We start from the raw sequence: 20,585 nt of genomic DNA on the forward strand, positions 1-20,585 counted from the left end.
GCCTTTGACTGACAGAAACAGTGAAATAATAAATTTCATGTTGTGTTTAGCTGCTACGTTTGTGGTGATTTGTAATTGCAGCAATAGAAAGTGAATATAGTCTCCTTTACTTTAATGACACTTTTGGAAGTTACACCACGCCTGCTTACACCTTATTCGCAGAACTTAGCTGCATGAAAACACCTAGCTGCACAACAGGTGGGAACACGTAGCCTTTATTCTGCACAACCATTTGTCTAATGAAAAACTGGAGAAAGTACATCACTAAAAAGAGAAGGGTCCAGTGGCTACTGGGGACAACTAGCAGCCTCCGCATCTATTACTAGGGGTCTGTATAAAAAATTGTCACAATAGGTCCGGCGTGGTGGCTCTCGCCTGTAATCCCAGCACTTTGGGAGGCTGAGGGTGGCGGATCATTTGAGGTCAGAAATTTGAGACTAGCCTGGCCAACATGGTGAAACCCCATCTCTACTAAAAATACAAAAATTAGCCAGGTGTGGTGGCGCATGCCTGTAATCCCAGCTACTTGGGAGGCTGAGGCAGGAGAATAGCTTGAACCCTGGAGGCTGAGGTTGCTGTGAGCCGAGATAGTGCCATTGCACTCCAGTCTAGGCAACAGAGCAAGACTCTGTCTCAAAAAAAAAAAAAAAAAAAGTCATAATAATATGGTGTTTCCTGAAAAGCCACTGATGAAAACAATACTCATTATTATACAATAGCCATACACGAAGCCCATGTCCTGGTATTTAATTCTAGAAGGAAATTTGTTCAGACAAACTTGTATGCTTTCATCAAACAATAAGCATTATACAACACCCAGTGTTTGCCTTGTCTATCAGACAGCTCTGAACTAAAGTTAGTATTCAATTAACACAACTATATGTCTCATCCTGGCCTAGCCTATTGAGAAAGGCTGAGATTTTCAATCAGAAACATTGGCTTCCAGTTCTGCATTGACCATTCATGCCCCTTCCCAACTAGGGCAGATGACTTAGTATCTGTTTTCTATTTTCTTTTTTTTTTTTTTTTCAGGTGGAGTCTTCCTCCGTTGTCAGGCTGAAGTGCAGTGGCGCGATCTCAGCTCACTGAAACCTCAGCCTCCTGGATTCAAGTGATTTTCCTGCCTCAGTCTTCCATAGTATGCTCTGTGATGCTGTAGGTGAGCTGAGGTGCTGAAAACAACCTTCTCCTTCAGCAATGGGCTAGCTGGAATTACAGGCCTCCAGCACTATGCCCAGCTAATTTTTCTATTTTTTAGTAGAGATGGGGTATCACCATAACAGCCAGGCTGGTCTCAAACCGCTGACCTCAACCTCCCAAAGTGCTGAGATTATAAGCATGAGCCACGACACCCAGCCTGACCCTCTGTTTTCTTATTAGCCAATTGGGAGAAATACCAACCTCATAGGATTGTTGTGAGGGTTAAATAAAATAAGGTATGCGAAAGGTATTTTTTGAGATGAAAAAGAGTCCTATACATATATTTATAGAATTAAAACTTATATAACATTTACACATTTATATAAAATGTATGAAACATTGGACCTTCCCTTCCTCTAAGTCAGTGTTTTTCAAACAGTGGGTTGCAACTGATTAGCCATTAAAATCAACTTAGTGGGTTATTACCAGATTTTCTTTAATTAGATAAAACACAATAGAAAATATCAGAGTGCATTAAGCACAGTGAGGATGAAGATGGCTTCATTTAACTTTTTTCAGTTATACGTGTGCATGCCTAACAGATCAAAAATATAAAATATATTTTGACTTTGGCTGCCATACAAAATTTTGAAAACACTGCTTTAAAAGCACTGCTTGGAATGGTATGATCTTCATTTTATCTGTGTTAAATGTTTGTCGTTTTTCTGTTTCATTGTTTTTAATATCCTATTCATCATGTGCTTTTATTAGACACCAACTCAAATCTATTTTGGAAAGAGCAAAGTTGAGCTAGGAGAGAGAGAGAGACTGAGAGCCAGTGTAAAACTCATGTTAAGTACTTTTCAAACAATGTATGATTTTTAAACGCTTAATCTCAGCCCCAGAGTCAGTCTTCCAAAGTATGCTTTGTGATGCTGGAGGTGAGCTGAGACGCTGAAAACCACATTCTCCTCCAGCAATGAGCTATTAGTCAGGCTCTGCTACTTAGCGTGGGCCAGAAGAGAGGCTTCAAGGTGCAAAGCGGGTGGAAGGATTTGTTTCTTCCTTTCTGCTTCCAGTTCACTTCAGTTGCAATCCAGACCATGCTTCTCATGGTAGTTGCAATGTATTTAATTAGCAGCAGTATAATCTGGTTTGCGGTTTCTTCAGAATCTGCACCCCCTCAAAGATATCGACACCAGTTGGCCAGCAACCCCTTCTCAGAGGTGTGAGTCCCAGCTCTGCAAAGCCCCTCCTTCAAGCTTCTACGTTTTCATATTTACAACCTTTTCATTCCGTTGCCTCAGCCCTGGGGCTGGTAGCTGCATTTTGCAGTTACTTCTTGATATCTTAGTGCAAGCTTGTCTAACCCTTGGCTGTGTGCACATCTGGCCCAGGACAGCTTTGGATATGGCCCAACACAAATTTGTGAACTTTCTTATAACATTATGAGATTTTTTTGCAATTATCTTTTTTAGGTCATCAGCTATCGTTAGTGTTAGTGTTTTATGTGTAGCGCAGGACGATTATTCTTCTTCCAAAGTGGCCTAGGGAAGTCAAAAGATTGGACACCCCTGCTTAGTGCCTCTGACTGGAAGGGCCTACCAGCTTATACTTCCTGTGTCTGCCCTCCTGCCTTCTTTTCTTCTGTCCTGCCTTCTCTTATAATGTACCTGTGCTAGGGTCTGGGCTGGGCTCTGGGTCCTCTGTAAAGTCTGTTAGCATGCAACCATGGAACCAACATTTCACGTTCTCCATGAAACTTCCCAAACCTCCCTGTGCCCCTCTGTGGTGTCTACCTTCTAAGATGGCCCCAATAAATTGTGCCTTTTGTTTTCCACACCTTTATGTCCTCCCCTCCCACATTGAATCTGGGCTGAGCCTGTAACTCACTTTAACCAGTAAACTGCAGCAAAACTGATGCTGTGCCCCTTCTGGGCCTAGTACCTTTTTTTTTTTTCCTTTTTTTGACACAAAGTTTCATTCTGTTGCCCAGGCTAGAGTACAGGGTGCAATCACAGCTCACTGAAGCCTTGACCTCCCTGGCTCAAGTGATCCTCCTATGTCAGCCTCCCAAGTAGCAGGGACCACAGGCACATGCCAACGTGGCCAGCTAATTTTCTTTTCTTTTTTGTTGAGCCAGGGTCTCACTATGTTGCCTAGACTGGTCTCGAACTCCTGAGCTCAAGCAATCCACCTGCCTTGGCCTTTCAAAGTGTTGGCATTACAGGCATGAGCCACTACGCCCAGCCTGAGCCTAAAATCGAAGAAGGCCTCATGTTTTCCACATTTGTGCTTTGAGGATCCCAGACCACCAGGTTTAAAAAACAAACAAAAAGAAAGGCTGGCCACGGTGGCTCACGCCTGTAATCCCAGAACTTTGGGAGGCCGAGGAGGGCAGATCACCTGAAGTCGGGAGTTCGAGACCAGCCTGACCAACATGGAGAAACCCCATCTCTACTAAAAACAGCAAATTAGCCAGGCATGGTAGCACATGCTTGTAATCCCAGCTACTTGAGAGGCTGAGGCAGGAGAATCACTCGACCCTGGGAGGCAGAGGTTGCAGTGAGCCAAGATCATGCCATTGCACTCCAGCCTGGCCAACAAGAGCAAAACTCTGTCTCAAAAAATATATATATATATCATGATGTCCTCACAGGAAGATATTGCATGGAGAAAAGAAACCTTGAGAATACCTGAGAAGAGAGACCCAGGCATCCCAGCATCTCAGTTGAGCCTCCAAAAAACCCCAGCCCTAGCCACCATCTGACTGCAATGACATGAAGCCAGCAAAAGAACTGCCCAGCTGAACCCAGTTAATCCACAAAATGTGAGAGACAACCCCTAAGTTTTGGAGGTGGTTTGCTATGCAGTGATAAATAACCGAAATGCCCCTTCCCCATTCTATGCTCTTACTGTTTCATCCCATAGCACCTTGTCCATTTGTACCGCTTATATTCCTACTCAAGTTGCATTGTCTGTCTCCCCTAAGAGATGGGAAGTTTCTAAAGGGCGGTGATTGCATCTTTATTTATTTTATCAGAAAAAGATCCGCATAGAAAACAGAAACCACTCAAGGCATTTCAAGTGAAAGGAGATTAGATATTTACAAGAGTACTGAAAAGCACGGCACTAGCTTTTGGCTTCAAGGTCATATGACCATGATTGTAATGCCTAGGTCTAAAAACTGCTGCTACTACCACAGCGCTACTCTACATCCAAGAAAATGATGTCCAGACGGTGAAATGTGGACTTGGCCATGCAGATACATCTGCCAGAACCAGCCAGCCACAACTATGACAAGAACAATGACTCTGTCTTCTTTCTGTCTTGTCTTCCAGATATTGCATGAATTTACCTGATTGACAGAACCTTCGTTGCATCTAGAAGTCTTGCTGCTAAAACTTCTGGAAAAACTAGACACCAGTAGTCCCAGCTGCTCAGGAGACTGAGGCAGGAGGATAACTGGAATCCAGGAATTTGAGGCCATAGTGCGCTATGATCATGCCACTACACTTCGGCCTGGGCAACATAGGGAAAACCTGTCTCAAAAAAAAAAAAAATGAATGAATGAATGAAAACTTCTGGAAACTGTAGCTTTTAGCATTCCAGCTAATTCTATACGGGGGAGAATATAGATGGAGTTAGAAATGGATGATAAGGGCCAATTAACAGCATGTGGTGCATTCCTGAATCCCTAGCTCTAACGCAAGCCCTGCTAAGGAGAAAGTCTCATAGGCCTATTGAATGAATTGATGAATGTACAAATTAATCCATTATTCATCCGGCAGTGTAGCAGGCAATCACAGTCCCCTCCTGTGCTAGACGATAGGAAGACAAAGGTGAGTAAATGGTAAAGATATTTCCAAAAAGCAAAATCCAGCGGTAGAGCTGAGTTGTAAGAGAGGAATACAAGTACAAATTTTGTAAGATTCTCAGTGTGATCTGTGGAGCCCATATCTTTCACTCTCTCGTGAAAGTAAATAGGCAGATACAGAGTCCACTTCACATGTTAATCTCTTTAACATGTTTTGCAAATGTAAGTTGTTTCTCCAGGAAATGATAAGGCTGCTTTTCCTAGGTCAGCCCTGTAACTGATTCAAGAAAGCATTCCTGAAGCATCTTTTAAGAAAAGAACTTGGCTGGGCATGGTGGCTCACTCCTGTTTATCCCAGCACTTTGGGAGGCCAAGGCAGGCAGATCACCTGAGGTCGTGTGTTGGAGACCAACCTGGCCAACATGGAGAAACCCCATCTCTACTAAAAACACAAAATTGGTCAGGTGTGGTGGCACATGCCTATAATCCCAGCTATTCGGAAGGCTGAGGCAGGAGACTCACTTGAACCCATGAGGCAGAAGTTACAGTGAGCCGAGATTGAGCCATTGCATTCCAGCCTGGGCAACAAAAGCAAAACTCCGTCTCAAAAAAAAAAAAAAAAAGAACTCAGACACAGTCTATATGCTTGAGAATAGACCATCTTGACAGGTAAACTCGATGGCTTCCCCTTGCTAGTCACACATACTATTTATTTCTCACAGCTGTCACTTAAAGCACCATATAGCTCTCAATCCTCAGTGATGAGAAAAAGTGGAATACAGACCAGAAATAGGAACTCGAGAGTCCAGTGTTATTTACTTAGTTCAGCAATTAACTTGCAAAGGCTGTTACAATCTTGTTTTCAGCTGTATTATTTTTGCCATTTACAAAACACAGGCATCATGTAAATAACCACACAATACTGATAGAGTACTGAGTCCTCATCACTACAGTTATCCCTGTCTGCTCTGTACTAAATCCATGACAGGATTTGTGTGATTTTAGGGTGTGTGCCTGTTGAAAGCACATCCCCCACACAATCCATTTAGCCATTCATAAACAAAAGAGTAGGATTAAAAAAAATAGTTAATCTTATTAGGCTTTGTGGAATGTTTTGTTGTTGTTTCCGTTTCTGTTGTTGTTGTTGAGATTTTATGCTTTTTTTTTTTTTTTTTGGGGACGGAGTTTCGCTCTCGTTACCCAGGCTGGAGTGCAATGGCACGATCTCGGCTCACCGCAACCTCCGCCTCCTGGGTTCAGGCAATTCTCCTGCCTCAGCCTCCTGAGTAGCTGGGATTACAGGCATGCACCACCATGCCCTGCTGATTTTTGTATATTTAGTAGAAACAGCGTTTCACCATGTCGGCCAGGCTGGTCTCGAACTCCTGACCTCAGGTGATCCACCCATCTCAGCCTCCCAAAGTGATAGGGTAATAGGTGTGAGCCACTGCGCCCAACTGATTTTGTGTTTTTTTCAAACAGTTGTTTTATAGGGGAAAAAAAAAAAAGGCTAGATAAAGCTACAGTCAAGCATTAATAGCAGTAGTGAACTCCAGGAAGTGGAACTGCGTGTTCCTTTTATTTTACTTTATGTTTTGCATTGTTTTTATTTTTCACAGTGGGAATGTGTAGACTTTAAAATTAAAAATCAACTTTTAAAATATTACCGATGATTAACTCTGAGTAGAGGGATTACAGGCGATCTTTTAAAATTATTTGAAGATTTATATTGGGAAAAATAATCATTATTTAAAAGAACATTGACTACACTGTTGTCACTTTTTCTGCAGAAAGTGCAACAGGTGTATCAAGTTACAAGTAGATCTGGCTGTTAGAAGTCTGTGAACCTTTCTTCACCTCATTAATCACTGGCTGACCTACAGAGATTCAGCAACCAGAAATAAAGGCATGAGGTCAAACTGCACAGGGCTTGGGAAGGCTGTCTGACTTCAGATCCTTTAGCTCCTCAAACCTCACGGTTCAAGGTCAGACTGACTGGCAAGGGAGTGAAAGTCTTCCTGGGGCATGGAGTGTGGACACCATCTGAACCGGCTGAGGAATACCAGGTACTGCAGAGCAAGGGGCCGTTGTTAAGGGATTTTTTATATGGTGTGATGCCTTATTGTGGTTTTCTGTTTGCTTTCACTCCATGCACGTGTGTGAGCTTCCTACTATTTACCAAGCACCATGCTCATGCTTGGTAGCGGATAGAAAGGGGCAAAATATAGGATCCCAGCTCCCAAGAAGTCTCTCAACAAAAGTAAAGATCAGACAGGTAGAAAAGATAAATTATAACACAGTGGTACAAGTGATACAACACAGGCTTATTCCTCTCAAGGAACGCAGAGAGCAAAGAAAAATCAAACCTGAAGGGTTCAGTGAGTCTTAGCAGAGTTTGTCTTGCAGTAGGCAGCCTGGGGGAAGGTGACTGGAAGAGGAAGTTCTAGGCCCATTGAATACCTGGGGCGGAGATGCAGAGGCAAGAAAGAGCACAAAGAAGGCACCCACGTCTAATCCCTGTGTTTCTTTTGAATTGCTGCAGTCAAAGTACCGCAAATGCAGTGAATCAAAATGACAGAGAGATTTGACCACAGACTGTGGCTGTGTGGTAAGGATGGGAGCAAGAGGCTGCAGTGATGGATGGGAGGGAAGACCATGAGCCAGGGCGTGCAGGCAGCCTTTAGAGTCGGAAAGGGTGGCCAGGCATGGTGGCTCACGCCTGTAATCCCATCACTTTGGGAGGCTGAGGCGGGTGGATCACCTGAGGTCAGGAGTTTGAGACCAGCCTGGCCAATATGGTGAAATCCTATCTCTACCAACAATACCAAAAAAAATTAGCTGGGTGTGGTGGTGGGCACTTGTAATCCTAGCTTCTTGGGAGGCTGAGGCAGGAGAATCACTTGAACCCAGGAGTCAGAGGTTGCAGTGATCCAAGATTGAAACTCTGTCCAAAAAAAAAAAAAAAAAAAAAGATTGGAAAGGGCAAGGAAATTGATTCTCCCCAGAAACTTCCAGAAGGAACCAGTCCTGCCAACACCTTGATTTTAGACTCCTGGCCTCCAGAACTGTAAGAGAATAAATTTGTGTCATTTTAAGCCATGAAGGTATTGAAATAGTTGTGATTTGAGGTGGTTTGTTAAATAACAATAGGTAATAGGAACAGAGTTTGGTGTCTGGATATGAAGTGCCGTTTAAACACCTAAAACATAAGTACCATGTTTAATTAGCCAATGCTAAAACATGTGGTTTGAGGACTGAGTGGTAGGAAGAAGCCAAATAGGCATTAGGTAAGCTGATAGTGAATATTTGAATAAAGTGAAGAAAATATTATTTGAAGTTGGAGAAAATAAAATATGTGTTATATATTGGCAGGAAATTTGGCAACACTGTCATCTGAGATAATATGGAAAACAGGAAATGAACTTAATAAGCTTAACTGGTCTAGCTAGAGAAATTTCTGGGCAGGGTATTAAGGGTGTTACCAGCCTGTTATAGCTGCCTATGTAAAACTTGATGAAGATGAAAGAAAAAATGTGATGTTCAGCTTTCAAGTGAAAATAAGAGGATACCTACAGGGCTTTTATCTGAATTTATCTAGCAGGAGATTCTCAAGGCAATAAAAGACCTCTAGGGAAGATCAAATCCAGGACACAGTCAAAGAAATGTGCTCTCAGAATAAAAATGAAGCCAAGCATGTGACTTTAAAGCTCCTTGCTGGGATCTAAGAAAGGTATAAGGTGGTCCTTTGTAGATTCTTTCAAGTAGACAAAAGGCTTCCTAAGGATTCTAGGAGTTTGCCTTTCAAACAATCTCTGTCTAATAGTGGGGCTTCTGCAAATCTCAAGGGCATTGCTTTGCTACAGCTTCATGGGGAGCTCAAGGTAGATAGAGAAGGGCTTATCACAAAGAGATCTGTGGGTGTAGCCTTATCTAGTGTAATGGACTTTATAAACTGATACGTAAGAAATCCCCAAAGATATTAAAGGAATTATATCAGCTTAGTTCGAGGGGAACAGATAGTACAAAATAAAATGAGGCTCTCCAGACTTCTAGTCAGACAGCAGGCTGAAACTCTGCACAGGCTACTTTTTATGGAAAAGAAAGGATAACTCAGAAAATGTGAACAAAGACCTAAAAAACAGAGGAAAAAGTTCCAGAGAGTAATTTGCAACCAGCAGGACTGGGTCCTAATCAATACAATGGGCAACATATGCTCAGATGGGTTTCAGAATTAACATAAACCAATGACTGTTAATGTTTCCATTTTCCGTGCTTTAGAACAAGAGTCTCTATACACATTATATTATATCTATACCACTGTGTGTTGGGTTTGTTAGGGAGAAGAGCGTCAGAAAACTTGTCTCTTTATTTCATACACTTTCAGATCAAGAGGAACCGTATTCGAGCAACTTAACTGAAGGAGCCTAATCGGCACCTGGACCTAATTTATATTAGGAAACCTGGATCTTGAGCATAAGCCCAGTGCTTTGATGAGATGAAACTTTGCAGGGAAAATAGCTTGGATGTGGAAGAATGTAAATAATTTGTGCACATGGGGCAAACTGGAAGTTTGAAACATGGTTGCAAATTTTTTTTATATTCCTCCCATGGAGTGTGGATTTACGTCTCCCCCCTCAAACCTGGGATGGCTTGTATCGACTTCCATCAGGTGAAAATGGTGGTGGAAGTCACACCACGTGATTTCTGAAGTGAGGTCAGAGTAGTACATACAGCTTCCATCCTTCTTACAGGGAACACTGACTCTCCGAGCTCTGAACCACTCATGTTAGAAGTCACTTCATGCAGAAGGTAAAAAAAAAAAAAAAAAAAAAAAAAAGAAGTCACAACCATGTGGAAGCCCAAGCCAGATGAAGAGGAACTCTGGTTAACAACCCAAAGTAAGCTCAGATTTCAAATTCGTTTTAGCCAGGCATCAGTAAAGAAACTTGTAGGTGATTTCAGCCCCAGACATTCAGTTCTTCCTGAGGCTCCAGACTGTAGCCTGGAGACAAGTCATTCTTACCATCCCGTCTGAATTCTTGTCGCACAGAATCCATGAACATAATGAGCTGGTTGTTGTGTGACACTACGTTTGAAGTTGCTTGTTGTTTGACAGCAATAACAGGAACACTGCTATATGAGTTTCCTGTGGCTGCTGTAACAAATTATCACAAACTTGGGGGTTTAAAACAACACACGTTTTTTGTCTTACAGTTCTGGAGGCCAGAAGTCCAAAATTGTTATCACTGGGACAAAATAAGGTGTTAGCGGGGCCACACGACCCTGGAGGCTATTGGGGAATATCCCTTCCTTGCTTCTTCCAGCTTCTAGTGGTTGCTGACATTGATTTGTGTCAAAGTCAACATCTACAAATTTCTCTCTGTTCCTTCTTCACATTGCTTTTTCACATTGTGTGTGTGCGTGTGTGTGTGCATGTATGTCTGTGTGTGTGTATGTGCGTGTAAGATGAGATGGGGTGTGAAAAATCTCTTCTGTTTCTCTCTTATTATGACATTTGCAATGGCATTTAGGGCCACAAGAACAGTCCAGGATAACCTCTCCATCTCCAAATTTTTTTTTTTTTCTAGACTGAGTCTTGCTCTGTCACCCCAGGCTGGAGTGCAGTGGCACAGTCTCAGCTCACTGCAACCTCTGCCTCCAAGGCTCAAGCGATCCTTTCACCTCAGTCCTAAATAGCTGGGTTTACATGCACCCACCACGATGCCAGGCTAATTTTTGTGTTTTTTATAGAGATGGAGTTTCATCATGTTGCCCAGGCTGGTCTCAAACTCCTGAGCTCAAGCAATCCACCCTCCTCAGCCTCCCAAAATGTTGAGATTACAGGTGTGAGCCACTGCAGCTGGCCTCAAAATCCTTAATTTAATCATGCCTAAAAAGACTCTTTTGGATTGGATTTTGATTTTTTTTGTTTGCTTGCTTGTTTATCTTGTTTCTCATACAGAGTAATATTCATAGGCTCTAGGAATTAGGACATGGATATCTTTTGGGGTGTCCCTTTACAGCCTGCGACCACTGCATAGTTGCAATATATATGTATGTGGGTGTGTATATATACATATATTATATATTATATATATATGGGGTTTCTCCATGTTGGTCGGGCTGGTCTCGACCTCCCGACCTCAGGTGATCAGCCCACCTCGGCCTCCCAAAGTGCTGCCAAAGTGGGATTACAAGCATAAGCCACCACACCCGGCCAGTGGCAAAATATTACACTGTATATATTCTTTTGTATCTTGCCTTTTAAAATGTATGAGCCAAAATAAGCATTCCCATGCCATTGCATACTCTGAAAACAGCAATATTAATGGTTATGTAATATTCAATTGAATGAATGTAACTCAAGTTATCTAAAACCTTAATTTTTCTTTTCTTCTTTTAACTTTTATTTTAGGTTCAGGGGATACCTGTTTGGGTTTGTTGCATGGGTAAATTACATGTTGCTGGGGATTGATGTACAAATGATTGCACCACCTGGCAGCAGTAAGCATAGTATGCAATGGGTAGGTTTTGTTTTGTTTTGGAGTCAGGGTCTCGCTCTGTCACCCAGGCTAAAGTAATGATCTTGGCTCACTCCTCTGTCTCCCAGGTTCAAGCGATTCTCCTGCTTGAATTCAGCCTCCTGGGTATCTGGGATTACAGGTATGCGCCACCACACCTGGCTAATTTTAGTATTTTTAGTAGAGAAGGGGTTTCACCATGTTGGCCAGGCTGGTCTCAAACTCCTGACCTCAAGTGATCCACCTGACTTGGCCTCCCAAAGTGCTGGGATTACAGGTGTGAGCCACCGTGCCCAGCTCCAATGGGTAGTTGTTTGATCCTCACCCTTCTCCCACACTCCACCCACAGGTAAGCCCTGATGTGTATTGTTCCGCTCTTTATACCCATATGTACTCAATGTTTAGCTTCCACTTATAAACAAAAACTTGCAGTATTTGGTTTTCTTTTCCTGGCCTCTGGCTGCATCTGTGTTGTTGCGAAAGACATGATTTTGTTGTTTTTTATGGCTATGTAGTATTGCATGGTGTATATGTACCACATTTCCTTTATGCAGTCCACCACTGATGGGCATCTAGGTTGAGTCCATATTTTTGCCATTGTGAATAGTGCTGTAGTAAACATACATGTGTTACATGTCTTTACAGGAGAATGATTTATATTCTTTTAGGTATATACCCAGTATTGGGATTGCTGGGTCAGGTGGTAGTTTAAGTTCTTTGAAAATCTCCAAACTGCTTTTCCACAATGACTGATCTAAACATTCCCATCAGCAGTGTGTAAACATTCCCTTTTCTCCACAACCCTGCTACCTGTTACTTTTTTGGCTTTCTAATAATAGCCATTCTGATTAGTGTGAGATGATATCTCACTATGATCCAAAACCTTAATTTTGGACACTTATTTCCAACTCTCTATTTTTTTATTTCCTGAGACTAGATTCTAGATATGGAACTTATGAGTGTGAGCAGCTTACCACTTGTGACTATATTGCCAGATTGCCATTTAGAAATGCTTATTAATGTATTATTTTATTATTCCTGTGGGTGCATGTCTCATCATCATATCCTCACCAGCATTGAAGTACTGGATTTTTCAGTTTTGGTTATTTGCAAATATTTCTTTAGAAGTCTATGTTTTCTTCTCATTTTGTATTGGATTCTTTATAGGTTAGCAATTTTTCTGACATTTTTGTAGCAAATACTTTTTCATCATTTTGTTATTTGCTTTTAAATTTTGGATATGATATCCTTAATTGCTACATACTTACAAAGTCTGCACTTGTTTTTTAGATGGAGTTTTGCTCTATCGCCCAGGCTGGAGTGCAGTCGCATGATCTCAGCTCACTGCAACCTCTGCCTCTGGAGTTAAAGTGATTCTCCTGCCTCAGCCTCCCAAAGTGTTGGGATTATAAGGCATGAGCCACTGCGCCTGGCCCAAAGTGCACTATTCAGAAAGCAGACTCAGTACTGCTTGAAACAGCACAGGGTTTGATGTCAGAAAGCCCTAGATAAGAATCTCTCATAGAAATGAATGCTGGTTGTTTTAAAGCTTAAATAAAATAATTTAAGTTTAAAAATCAAGCATGAAGGCTAGGCTATGCAAGTACTTACTCCATTTCTTTTGGTTCTATTTGCTAGAAAAGAAAACAAATCATCAAAGAGAAAATCCAAATGCCCAATAAACATGAATATGCTCAACCTGTTTAATAATTTTAGAATGAAACATTCAAAATGGTTACTATTTTCGGTCCATCAGATTGGCAAAAAAAAAATTTATTGCATTTTAGGTTTGGGGGCACATGCGAAGAACATGCAAGATTGTTGCATAGGTACACACGTGGCAGTGTGATTTGCTGCCTTCCTCCCCTTCACCTATATCTGGCATTTCTCCCCGTGCTCTCTCTCCCCAACTCCCCACCCCCCGCTGAAGATTGGCAAAAATTTAAGAGATAATGTCTAGTGCAAAGGAGGATATGAAAAAAGGGAAACTCACTCAAGGGGACTGTGGACTGTGTGACTTGCTAAAGTTTTTTGGAAAGCAATGGCTATCTTTATTAGAGTTTTAAAATGTACATATTTTTGACCTGTCATTTCCAATTTAAGAAATCTATCCTTTAAAAATGCAAAACTACAAAAGGGTATTTGTGAAAAGAAGTTTATTTTTGTATGGTTTGTAATAGCAAAACACTGATATGTTCAGCTGTCAGGAAATTGTTAAATAAATTGATTTTAAATTCCTTTCCACTAGAATTAAGCTCCCCAAGAACCGGGATTTTTAACGGTGACGATGACTGCTGCTTTCCCAGCACTTAGAACATAGTAAACATTCAAAAGAAATGATTAAATGATCGAATAAATAAATAACATTCTATTATATCTTAATTTACATAATGCAATAGACATTTTAAAAATTGGTGTGATTTATGTGTAATGATCTGGGGAAATGCCCATGATATATTATTAAATGATAAAAGCAAGTCACAGAGTAAAGTGTTACGTCATTTTTGGTTTTTTTAAAGGGCAAAAAACGAAGAACAAGAGTATAAATGTAATACATATTTGTGTAAGTACAGAAAAGTTCTCGAAATGACATCCAATGTAGTGTTAAAATTGTTAACAGAGGGATGGAATTGAAAGGATGGAGAAGTTATTTTTCTTTACACATCTCCGCATTGTTTAACCTTCTTGGAAGGAATTGTTTGTGCAAGCCCTTAGCTCAAACCAAACTAGACTTTGCTATGAGAAAGACAGTAGGCTTGAATCCGCGCACACATTAGGAAACAGTGACCTTGATACTGTTATTCTTTGTACAGCATTGGTTTGTTGCCTTTTTTTAAGTATCTGTTGAACACTGGTAAATTTTGCTCCCCGCCTCTCGGTAGTCGCTCGGCCTGTTCTTTCCTGCAGTTATTTCTCCCCGGGAGCCTGCCGCCTCGCCCCCGCCCTTATCTCCGGACGGCTTTGGAGCCAGCGCGGCGTCCGCGGGGCAGCTACTGTGTGCACGCTCGACCTTTGCCACCCTCCGCGCTGATGGGAACTGGAGGAGGATGTGGTTTCGACACAATGTGGCCCACATTGTGTTTCCTTGAATATACCTTGTTTCCCAAAGTACAAGTCCCAACTCCAGTTTTGAAAGAATTCCCCGAGAAAGGGGGCTTGCGTGGAGGAGGGGGAGGTGCGAGGGGAAGATGAGGTGTTGGAGAAGCCCGGAGCACGGGGCCTCTATTAATATTAACTTTCATTAAGACTTGGCCTTTCTGTCCCCGGGGCTTCAAAAGCAGGAAGTCAAGGGTAGTGGAAAAGGGAAGGGAATTGGCAGGAAGGGAAGACCTTGAGTAAATTATTTAGCTGTGACACGAGATTAAGAGTGATCCCACCCTCCTCCCTGCCCCACACACCCCAAAGTGGGCCCAGGTTGGGGAGCAGCGCTCCAGCCGCCATTAATCATGGGAGCCCAGAGGCGAAATCGGGTTCCGGGGGACCCGGAAAATTGCTAGAGTCCGGCGAGGGGCAAATCAGTAAGTGTCTTTGTCGGAGATGAGATGGAACCCGGCCTTGGGGCGCAACCAGGCTCCAAGGGAGACCGCGTTTGCCCAGGTGTCAGGCCGCGCCTTCTGGTGGCTGTGAAGAGAAGGAGTAGGGTTAGAGCCACAGCGCCGCTGGGGGAGTGGAAAGCAGTAGATTCGCTCGCGCCCGCTGTGCGAGGCGACTCCCCCGAGACCCACCCGCAGTCCCGCGCCATTGGCCGAGGGGCCGGGAAAGCCGCCGAGAGGCCGGGAAAGCCACCGAGGCGGCGGAAAAGGCCGCGGGGGCACCCCTCGGCTTCTCCTGCCGCGGCTCCTGCTGCGCCTGCTCAGCCTCCCGCTCCCCGCCCCGAGTCCCAGCTCTCGGGTCGGCCGCAGGGGTGGGTACGGAGGCCGCGGGGTCTCGGCAGTTCGGCCCTCTCCTCCGAAGCAGCAGCGCCGCCTGCCGGGGGCTTCGCGCAAGCGAGAAAGGCCCGACGCCGCAGGGCGGGCGGCTGCAGCTTTGAGGGGCCGAACACACCCGCGCTCCCGCTCCGCCTTTTGAAAATTGAATCCTTCGGGCCTGATGCCACCATCGCCGGCCCAGGGCGCCCAGCCACGACAGGTCGAAGGCAGGCGCCCCGGGCGTTCTTTGCCAGGGCGGCTTCGGCGCCCGCGGCCCAGGTTCCCCGCACCTCCGCGCCGCAGTGGCGCGCGCCTTTTGAAAAGCCTGGCGTCTTCAGGTATGAGGACGAAAACAGCCGCGGACACCACACCGTTCCAAAGAAGAAAAAGAAGGTGCCCGGAATCTCAGGGCGCACTTCCGGGGCGGCGGGCGAGCGGCGGCGGGAACGCGCTCCTAGGCTTCCAGCCTGGCAGGAGGCCGCGGCGCCCGGACCTCCGGCCGCGCGCAACCCCTCAGGAGACGCCGCGAATCTCTCCAGGAAGCCCCAGGCGGCCGCGGGGACCCAGGAACGACACGCAGCCGGCAGAGACTGGCCGTCTTGGGCGAGAGCAGCTGGACAGGAGTCCCTGGGCGCCCGCCGGGAGGCACTGGGCTCGGGAACCTTGCGCTCCGAGTGACCTTGGGGAAGGGTCACGGAGCCCGGGCCCCGCGGCGGTCGGGAGTGGACGCCACCGGTCGCGCAGGCCGCAGGGGAAGGGGTGGATCGCCGCTGCCTAACCTCTATCTGCTGTAATGGCTGCGTAGATCCGCAGAGATGCCTGGATACCAGGCCGAACGCTTCCCCCAGGCGCCTTGTGGACAACGAGCCCATTTAGGCATAGATAAAGAACAAGTTCCATCCATTTAGATCGGGCGCGGTGCCTCACGCCTGTAATCCCAGCACTTTGGGAGCCTGAGGTGGGCTGATCACCAGAGGTCGGGAGTTCCAGACCAGCCTGATCAACATGGAGAAATCCCGTTCTATTAAAAATACAAAATTAGCCGGGCGTAGTGGCTCAGGCCTGTAATCCCGGATACTCCGGAGGCTGAGGCAGGAGAATCGCTTGAACCCGGGAGGCTGAGATCTTGCCGTTGCACTCCAGCCTGGGCAAAAACAGGGAAACTCCGTCTCAAAAAAAAAAAAAAAGTTTCATCCATTTTTCTGTCTAAAACATTCAAAGACTCAAATCTAGACAATAGTTTCTCTGAGGTAGAAGTACGGGGGGAGTGGGAATAAACTAAAAGTTGGGGTGAGGAACTTGCTTCTGGTCTATTTTGTCTGACTACAGATTTGCAAAAGGAGCGCCCTGCTGTATTCAGTAGTACCCAACCCTCCTAGAAACTTACCCACTGAACAGCTTCACGTGGCATGATCATTTGATGAATCGCTTTTTAGTTTCCCATCCGGCCAAGACAACCAATCATAATACTGGATGTATTATGACATGTCAAGACTCTCACTTCTCTGTAGAAATGAGAAATAAATGTCGATTGTTGGTTTTCTGTAGACTTGTGATCACACCCAAGAACTGTCATTCTCCAGTTACCAAAGTCTGAATCATTGTCTAATGTGCCATGTGTATAACAATATATCACTAACAGCGATCTGAAAGTGTAAAGATGTTTATGTAAAATTCATAGATATGATGAAAATGATAATAGGAATGAATGAAAATAAATACAAGAATGTGGATTTCTAAAATATGCATTATTTTGAATAAAGCGGTCCAAGAGAAAAATAATGTTTTAATTTTTTATGTGTGGATTCCAGACAGTCTTTCTTTTCATTCTTTCTACAGTTTTCTATATTTCTATATTGTTACTAGACAGTAGTCTTTGGTTCTGACGTCTTTATGTCTTTTTTCTGTTTGTTTCTGGCAATGCACATAATAAGAAATATACACGCAGCAATAATCTTGCTGTTGTTATTCACAAACACCCAGCGGAACAAAAGAGGCAACAAGGAGAAATGAAAGAAGTCTCAGCCACAGAATGGTAGGAAAAGTTATATCACACAGCTAGCCCCACTGCCACCTCTAAAACCTGCCTGGTTTGTTAAAAGCATAGTGCACCCTCTCCAAGAAGAGCAGGAGGCAAAAGGAAAAAAGGCAAAGGAAAACTGACTGAATGTAGGAGTTGTGGGGTTGAAAGTTTGTACAGTCTAAGTGTGATTTACCAGCTTACTGACCTTGGGAAGGCCCCAACCTCTGAGCTACTACTTCCTCATCTGTAACCTGGGGATCCAGTGAGGTAGTGTAAGCCAGTGTCGCATTGTACGCTTATGACTAGACCCCAATCATGACATGAGCTGCCTCTGTCTAGAAAATAGAGGGCCAGGTGAAGACTGAAAATAGAATCTAGTTCTGTTTTGTTGTAGCTGTTGGTTTTTAAATATATTAGCTACACAGAGTGAAAGAACAATACCCAAAGAACAACTCCTAATCTGTGGTTTAGGTATTTAATCCTTGTTCTTGATTCTACTAATCATCAATAAATTGAAAGTATTTAAGTGCCACATAACAAGCCATCGTAAGTTTGTACTACAGTGACTTAAGCTCCGCATTGTTATTCCTTGTTTGCTTCCCTGAGATTGGAGAGGAACTTATCAACTATCATTTGCATAAAACCTATCATCATACTACAGATACTAAGTGTGATGATAGCAGACTGTTAATCCTGAAAGTTCTGAGATAACGCATGAATAATTAGAAAAAAAAATCCTGTTTAGTTTTGAAGTTAAAACTCAAATATAAAAATGCATGAATTGCCTGGGGTTTTTACTTACCGAAAAAATATTGGACACATAAACCCAGTACATGATATAAATATTATTTTTAAGTAAATGTGCGTGTGAAGGGATGGTTTGGTAATCATTTCATGTTAGGGAAGTCTTTTTCATGGATTAAAACTGGTTGTGTTGTGGCTCATGGAGTAGATCACAGAATCACCAGGATCCTGCTTTACTGGTCATTTAACTTTGGGGCTCTGGCAACCTGGTTGATATTATCGATATCTACTGTGGTTAATGACAAATTCCAATTGGGAAAAGCTGTTGTTAAAACAAATGTAATGTTTGGGCACTAGAGACATAGAGCCAAAAGGTCACCTAAGTGCTGCCCCCACCTTCTCTGGACTGATTCCTCCAAGAATGTCAAGGTAAATGTTGGTATAATCTCTGGAACTCCCAGAGTCTATTTATTTGGAATTTAAGAGGTGTTTTTTTTTTCCCCTAAATCTAATGTCATAACCTTCTAGAAAATCATATTTTATACATATATGTCTATATATGTATAAACTACCTCTATTTTTATATATGTATTCCTCTGATTTGTAGCTAAGGAAAGAAGACAGCAGGTGACTGTGCTGGCCAGTATCACACAGCTAGCCCCATTGCCACCTCTAAATCCTGCCTGGTTTGTTAAAAGCATAGTGCCCCCTCTCCAAGAAGAGCAGGAGGCAAAAGGAAAAAAGGCAAAGGAAAACTGACTGAATGTAGGAGTTGTGGGGTTGAAAGTTTGTACAGTCTAAGTGTGATTAAGAAGATAAGTTAAATGTTTATTTTAAATATTTACAAATTAACCTACTTTACTCAGATATGAATGTTTTTGTTATACTCCAAAGCAACACCAATATCATACTAAATCTGCTGCTGTAATTTTATTGTAAGGTAGAATTCTGGAGATGAGAGTAAAGCACTTTTCTTAAAATAACATCTAAGGAAGAATAAGCCTTTGAGAACTTAAAGCTCAGCAGCCTCCCGGATGGCTCCTGAAGAGTACAGAATTAATATTGACATGTTGGGGTGGAAATTGTCTCAAAATAAAGAAACTTTTAATGCCATCTAGTTAGAGTATCTGCCTATCTGCTCCTTTTGGGTTAAGAGTGTGCTGATGGATTATAAGAAGGTTCTCAACTACATCCTCAACTAATCTGGATTCTCCTAAGTACGATTAGAACCTAGATGTTCTAGTTGGGAACATCTCTTCTAGTAAATGAAAGGGCAAGTAAGTCATACAGATCAGCAACTTGTTGCCACATCTGGAATGCTACTTTGTGCCTTGCCACTCAAGATTTCATACAGATGCTTAGGAAGTGGCGATCAAGAAACAACAGACTTCAGGCAATTTTGACAAAGTAAGCAAAGCTGAATGCATTAGAAAAAATTCTGGGAAGGGGTTATTCTATTATCATTTGAGAAATCATCTTGCTCAAAAGCTCTTTGTAAGGACTCTCTAGCACTTGGAAGAATACAGTACAAGAAGCAGCTCATATCGTGACTGGGGTCTAGTCTTAAGCATACAATGCTACATTGGCTTACATTACCTCGCTGGATCCTCAGGTTACTGATGAGGAAGTGATTGGAGGTTGGGATCTTCCCAAGGTGGGTAAACTGGTAAATAACAACCTGTCTCTAAAACGAAGTGCAGAGTGGCCCTAAAAACATAACTTTTCTTGCCATTCTGTGGCTGAGACTTCTTTCATTTCTACCACTTGTCTCTCTTTTTTATTTTTTCCTGAATGGTTGTGGATAACAACAGCAAGAATATTGCTATGTGTATATTTAGATTGCTATTTAATATTAGTTTTCTTCACTGATGTAGGCATCTTTCTAGATATTACTAGGAAGAAGTGAAACACATTGCAATGAAACATTCGTTACTTTCATTGACAGCCCATCGTGTTAACTTTATTGGATTAATATGATAAAACCACGAATTGTTCACAAAGGGGAAAAAAGACTCAGGTCGTTCGCTCTCCATAAATACTTTTTTGTTTGTTTGTTTGTTTGGTTGCTTGCTTGCTTGCTTCCTTGTTTTTGAGACAGAGTCTCTCTCTGTCGCCCAGAGTGGAGTGCAGTGGCTCCATCTCGGCTCACTGCGACCTCTGCCTCCCGGGTTCAAGCGATTCACCTGCCTCGGCCTCCCAAGTAGCTGGGATTATAGGCGCACGCCACGATGCCCAGTTAATTTTTGTATTTTTAGTAGAGACGGGGTTTCGCCATATTGGCCAGGCTGGTTTCAAACTCCTGACCTCAAGTGGTCTGCCCGCCTGGGCCTCCTAAAGTGCTAGATTACAGGCGTCAGGCCACTGCGCCCGGCCCATAAATGTTTTTTTTGGACCTCAGTTTCACAACAGTGATAGGTTTTATTCCCTATTTT

At 43.2% G+C, this 20,585-nt stretch overlaps 1 long non-coding RNA gene across 1 annotated transcript; it reads left to right on the forward strand.

Moving 5' to 3' along the window:
- The first annotated feature begins 6,839 nt into the window (after window positions 1–6,839).
- On the forward strand, window positions 6,840–9,794 carry LOC116562174. The gene is made up of 2 exons (XR_004273819.1): window positions 6,840–7,023; window positions 9,342–9,794. It is a non-coding gene; the product is annotated as an uncharacterized LOC116562174 (long non-coding RNA).
- Window positions 9,795–20,585: the final 10,791 nt, after the last annotated feature.

Source organism: Sapajus apella, unplaced genomic scaffold, assembly GCF_009761245.1.
Source record: "Sapajus apella isolate SASKATOON/1434 unplaced genomic scaffold, GSC_monkey_1.0 scaffold32, whole genome shotgun sequence".
Classification (NCBI taxonomy): Eukaryota; Metazoa; Chordata; class Mammalia; order Primates; family Cebidae; genus Sapajus; species Sapajus apella.